Below are 6,078 nucleotides of genomic sequence, written 5' to 3'. Positions count from 1 at the left end.
TAGAGTAAAATGTTATATTTAAAAGAGTAAGTATAGGTTTAGAAAGTTTTTGACATGTGTCAATGATATGGCCAACGATTTGATCATTGAGTGTCCGGATGCTGAGACTACCACAGATCGCAAAACTAAATGATCAGAAGATCTCAGCCACGTGCTATCCTCTGAAGAGGGGAGCTCAATCAAAAGGCTACAGAGACTGTCTTCAGTCTTGAAGGAGAGCAGTGCTCAGCCACTGTCTCTGTACTCCAACTCTCTCCCAACCAAAACTTCTACCACATATCTATGACATGTCAAAATATTTTGAAAAATGCAGTTACACATTAACAAGGTTAACTCTTGACAGAAATGTATGGCATAACTACTGAATGTCATAAATGTTTGATAGATGTGGTCCCACCTCTGGTCTGTACCTGTGTTTAGAACAGGGGTCCCCTGATACAACAAGCGCTGGCTCTTTCTATTAGAGCAGTAGCTCAGAAGTGCATCTACCTTTTCTATCACTACAGCTCAGACACCAGATGGAAAAGGGGTTTGAGGAACCCTCGATTTGGATATAGGAGTGGATCCCAATCTTGCTTATTACACCTATGGAGTACCTTCTTCCTTTTCAACCAATACAAATAGCAACTCAGTGATGTAACTCTTTATTAGTGGAAGTATTTGATACTGTACAGCAGGGGTGGGGAATCTTTTTTCTGCCAAGGGCCATTTGGATATTTATACCGTCCTTCGGGGGCCGTACAAACTCTGCCCACAAAGTAAATCCTGACTCTGGCACTGGGTTTAGGACATAATCATTTTGCATGCCTTTCAATGTTCAGTAGTGAACACTGTGTGTGTGCTAACAGAGCAAGAAGAAATTAATGAGCTGGTTGTAATCAAAATACACCTCCCTACCCAAGAATGCGGCCCCTGAGAATCTGCTCGGGGACCTAATAAAAGGTCATCGAGGGCCGTAAATGGCCCTGGGGCCTGAGGTTCCCCACCCCTGCTGTACAGGAATCCTATATGGTTGTTTAGTGCTAAACTTGACTTTTGACCTGTGTATTGTAATATATTGCATTCTTGCTTTACTATTTTGTTTAATTTTTAATCCACTCAGGGCCACCCACTGTAAATTTATGGTCATTTTTAGTGGACTATGTGCAGCTTATACATATATAAGTTCATTCTTCTACTAGAAACTGTACCCTCTATCAGTTCCATGCCAATGTTGAGATGTTAGAGTATGTTTCCACGGTCAGGAAACCTTCAGTATTCGCTGCTGATTGGATGCTTCGTACATTCGCAGCGTCCAATCCGCAGCGTCCAGATGTTACAGCATAGTGGAGGGGATTTTATGAAATCCCATCTCCACTATGCGTTCAGGGCCACATCCAGCGGCCCTGCGTAACCGGACATGCAGTGTGTCTTTCCAGACCACAGCATGTCTATTTATCTTGCAGACGCTCCATCTTTGCAAGATAAATAACACAGTCTATGAATACGATACAGTGATTCCACATGTGTTCAATGAACACATCCGGCATTACCGCTCGTACAACAGGGGGCGGCATTTTGGGCGGAGCGGGGTATCCGCGCATCCAAAGCGCAGAGATTACACCCCGTGGACACATACCTTTACTATCAGCCGCTAGTTCTATAGTTTTAGTGTAATTATCTACACCTGAATGGTTGTCATGACAACCAATTATGGCATTCAAATCACATTTTTGTTATAGCAACAAACGTGTTCATTGCAGGAGATCTTCCATCTTCTGTCAAAACAAGGCAAAAGAGGAGCTGTTACACAGAACATAAGTTTAATTCCATATAACAGCTCAGGAGTAATTGGATACTAGCTGGGAAACATGGTACTGTGTTGTTCTCAGCACTCTATTGATGCTGCATGCTCCTGTACACAGTCCTATATGATGCAGCTGCTTGATCTTTTATTTAGCACTCTATTTGCTGCTGCTTTCTCCTGCAGACAGTGCCAAGTCCACTGCTTCGTCATGTACCGTATTTTTCCGACCATAAGACGCACTTTTTTTCCTCCAAATTTGGGAGGAAAGTGTGGGTGCGTCTTATGGTACGGATGTAGCATGTGGGGAGGGGGGCAGCAGTGAGTGGGATCGCACTGTTATCCCACTTCAGGATGTCCCTGCTGCCCGGAATCAGCGCTGGGAAAACCATGTGGTCCCGATGATTAAGTGCAGTGAATATTCATTAGCGGCTCCCCGCCCACCGATCAGCTGAGCGGTGAGCCGGGAGCAGCAAATGAATACTGCACTTAAGCAGGGACACGCATGGCTTCCTCAGCGCTGATTGCTGCAGCAGCTAGGGAGATTTGTGTGTCCTGGGAGGAGGCAGCAGCAGGGGCCAGAGGAGAGAAGAGATCGCTGTATACCTGCCTGCCATGCCTGGATGCCGAGTGCTGTGCACAAACAGGACCTGTGTGATGTCAGGAGTGGGCGGGCTCGAGCATCACATGGCAGCTCAGAGCCCTCCCTCTTCTTAACATCATCACAGGTCCTTCAGGCTCTCCACTAGAATCTGCACGCTTCCTCAAAACGCTTCCTCCCTCTTGTTGGAGAGGCAACAAGAGGGAGGGCTCTGTGTGCAGTAATGGGATGCTTTTGCCTCACCACAGGCTGGCTGCCACAATTAAGAGCTTAGTCTTTACAATACACAATAAAGCACTCTGCCACTCCTGTGGTGAACTATAACTCCCAGCATATCATAGGATCTGCAGGACATGCTGGGAGTTATAGTTCCTCCATGGGATTTTAAAGCAGCACTCCAGTGTTATTTTGCAGTGCTGGAGTGGTGCTTTCAATATCAGCCCTGTGCCCCTATTCTTATACTCACCCTCCAGCATCTTCATATAGTACTTCACAGACACCACACTGGTCCTGCAGCTTCCAACATAATAACATACTATTATATGTAATAACACCACATATAATAGAATGTTATTTATGTTATTAAATATTTTACCACATTTTTTTGCTTCAAATATTTTTTTTCCCCTATTTTCCACCTCTAAAACCTGGGTGCGCCTTATAGTCCGAAAAATACGGTGCATAGTGCCACTTGCTGTAATGTAGCAAGCTCCTGTACATAGTGATGTTTGATGACTCTGCTTGCTCCTGTACTAAGCACTCAATTTGATTGTGTTGCTGCTTGCTACTATAAACAGTGCTCTATTTGTAGCTGCTATATGCTCCTGTACTCATTCCTGTAACGGGAATGGTTGAACCACTGTGCTCCGAGGTGGGCCTGGAGGGGCATAACTAGGTGAGCACATGACTCTTCACTAGAGCCCCTGATGGTGTGGTTAGCCTTGGCTCCCAATGAAGATCAGGTGCTACTCCAGGACAGACCACAGATGCATGCCAGATGACCCACAAGGGAATGGTAGCAGGAGCGGCCAGCAGGGAAGGACAGCAGATGCAGGCAGGCACTAAAGGAACACAGGGACCACGGTTACAGTCAGGACCAGCTGGTATATAGAAGCAGTGGTAGGTGCAGGCTGCCTGGCTTGTTAATAGATAAGCACTGGCAGGTGCGGACTAGACCGGATGCTGTACAGATGAGCGCTGGCTGGTGCAGACTGGACTTGCTGATATACAGATGAACAACTGAAGATGTGGACTGGACCGACTTATATACAGATGAGCAATGGCAGGTGCGTACTGGACCAGCTGATGTACAGATTAGCCATGCCAAGTGTGGACTAGACCATATGAAACTGAGATAGACAAGCAAGTATGGGCAGACAGGTACAGGACAGGTAGACTGATGGGTACTGGGGACCTGACAACTAGCATGCGTGCTAAGGGCTAACTAACCACGTTACTAATGCATCTCCATGCTGGAGGAGGTGCCTTAAAATGGTGTCACCCAGCTATTGGCTGATAAATACTGCTGAAGAAAAGAGCGCAATAGGGTCTTATCCGAGATACAATTGATTAGAAAGATCAGATTCTACTGACCAATTTGAGCCGAAAGACAGGCTCATAGATATATCCTGCTGCAGCAGATCCACCGATCCACTCGTGACCAACCAGAGATAAAAAAGGGGGTAAAACGTGGATTTAAACTGTGCAGCTGAATGATTCAAGGTCCAAATATGTAGCCTTTAAATCATGGATTTATTCAACGTGTTTCAAAGTACAAGACTTCTTCATCAGGACACCACAGTATACATATACAGACGTTTCAGGACTTTAAATAGATGTCTATTCTAGATCTATTTAAAGTCCTGAAACGTCTGTATATGTACACTGTGGTGTCCTGATGAAGAAGTCTTGTACTTTGAAACGCGTTGAATAAATCCACGATTTAATAGCTACATATTTGGACCTTGAGTCACTCAGCAGCGCAGTTTAAATCCACGTTTTACCCCCTGTTTTTATCTCCAGCTATTGGCTGGGGACACTTTAGGACAACACGCACAGCCCCTTTAAGAAAGAGGGAGCGCTCTCACGTGCCCTAAGCGCAGTCCCCAGGGACCTGTGCGACATGCGCGCAACCCAGGCAGCATCAGACAAGGAGGAAGTGTGGAATGGGGGCTGCGGTGGTGAGTAAGCTGGCATCCCTGCCAGGGAAGAGGGGCAATTTGCAGGGACACCAGAGCTACAGTATCCCCCTTTTAAGCCCCCTCTTCTTCAAGCTCACAAGAAATCTCTCCAGGAAGAGAAGGACATGGATGTTCTTCCTGGGCTCCCAAGACCTTTGCTTAGGAACAAACCTCTTCCAAACCATCAGAAAAAAGGTTTTTGCTCTTACACTCTTGGTGGCCAGAATGTTCTCTACCTCGAAAGCATCTTCAGTGCTGATTGGAGCAGGAGTGGTCTTCGAAAAAAGGACTGAGGATGACAGTCTTGTGGAGAGATACATGAAAGGAATTGGGGAACCATAAAGAAGCAGGAAGTTTGGGGCGTTGCCTGGCAGCTGACTTAAATGGCTGTGTGAGTACTGAGCTCCCTCTCACCCAGAGCCAGTTCAGCAACGTATGTAGCATTCATTCTACTTTTTGTGGCTCATCCCTCTCATCTCACACCTAGCATGACGACCCAAGGTAGAAGAAATCAGAAGAACCAAGGAAAGCTGAAGTTTTACTTCACAGAAGACCAGAGCAAGGAGGGCACTGAGACCTCCATTAACAGCCGAGTCTCGGCGGACAGCATGTTGCCCCCTGTGACCTGGATACCTCTAGTGGAGTTGCGCTCCCCACCCGCAGAGAGTACAGGATCCCCGGGTCCCACCCTGCAGTAAAATCACTCACTGGGTTCAAGATATAGTCCCCTGGCAGACATGGAGGAGGATGTAGTCCTGTAGGGGAGATGGAGGGATATTTACTCTCCCACAGTTAACCAAGCTGCACTCAGCCATAGACTGGGGGAGGAGCTGCAAGTGTCAGCAGGGAAATCAGCCAGCTCTGCTACATCTAGCACTTTAATAGCTCTGGCACAGTTCACCAGATCAGATGAACCAGCATCTGGCAACTTACTTTGAGACATGCTGGTAGCTTTCAGCAGTTCTATGCAAAAGGACTTTGCCACGTTAGTATTGCCTATACAAGCTCAAACTAAGGAACTAGATAAGAGAGTATTTCACATGGAAAATAAAATGAGAGACTTTGCTAAATCACACAACAAGCTGGTAGATGCACATAATGAACTCTCAAATGATTTGGAAGCCATTCAAAATAAACTTGTGGATTTGTATATCGCTCTAGGCGAAACAATGTAAAATTAGAGGGATACCAGAAGATGTGCCTCCTCAAGAACTGAGGAGATTCCTTCAAGGTTTGATTAAAGCAAAAATTTGTTGCGAGCATATTATAATATCTATGGGTACCCTGATCAAATAAATATAATTACAGATGTAATCATACACAGATAGTATCAAATTAGGACTAAATCTGGACCAACTGCAATATATAAACTATAAAAAGAGGGAAAGAGCACAAAAAACACAGTCCTGAAGTCCTGAGGAAGGAGTTTTTTTATCCGAAACACGCGTCGGGGTGGGCTAGTGGACCACGTTGGTTCCTGCTATCGCACTCTGTAAGTTATTTGTGTGAACTTT

The sequence above is a fragment of the Ranitomeya variabilis genome, chromosome 6 (assembly GCF_051348905.1).
Source record: "Ranitomeya variabilis isolate aRanVar5 chromosome 6, aRanVar5.hap1, whole genome shotgun sequence".
Taxonomy (NCBI): Eukaryota; Metazoa; Chordata; class Amphibia; order Anura; family Dendrobatidae; genus Ranitomeya; species Ranitomeya variabilis.
Note: the sequence above shows the minus strand (reverse complement) of the source record.